This window comes from Convolutriloba macropyga, chromosome 9 (assembly GCF_964194025.1).
Source record: "Convolutriloba macropyga chromosome 9, txConMacr16.3, whole genome shotgun sequence".
NCBI classification, from domain to species: domain Eukaryota; kingdom Metazoa; phylum Xenacoelomorpha; order Acoela; family Convolutidae; genus Convolutriloba; species Convolutriloba macropyga.
This window is the reverse complement of record NC_134476.1, coordinates 9,169,092-9,169,366: the sequence shown is the minus strand read 5'-3', so window position 1 is coordinate 9,169,366 and position 275 is coordinate 9,169,092.

Here is a 275-nt window from a genome sequence, read left to right as displayed (position 1 = left end):
TCTATCTATCTATATCTATCTATCTATATCTATCTATCTATATCTATCTATCTATATCTATCTATTTATATCTATGTATCTATATCTATCTATCTATATCTATCTATCTATATCTATCTATCTATATCTATCTATCTATATCTATCTATCTATATCTATCTATCTATATCTATCTATCTATATCTATCTATCTATATCTATCTATCTATATCTATCTATCAATATCCATCTATCTTTATCCATCTATCTTTATCCATCTATCTATATCTATCTAT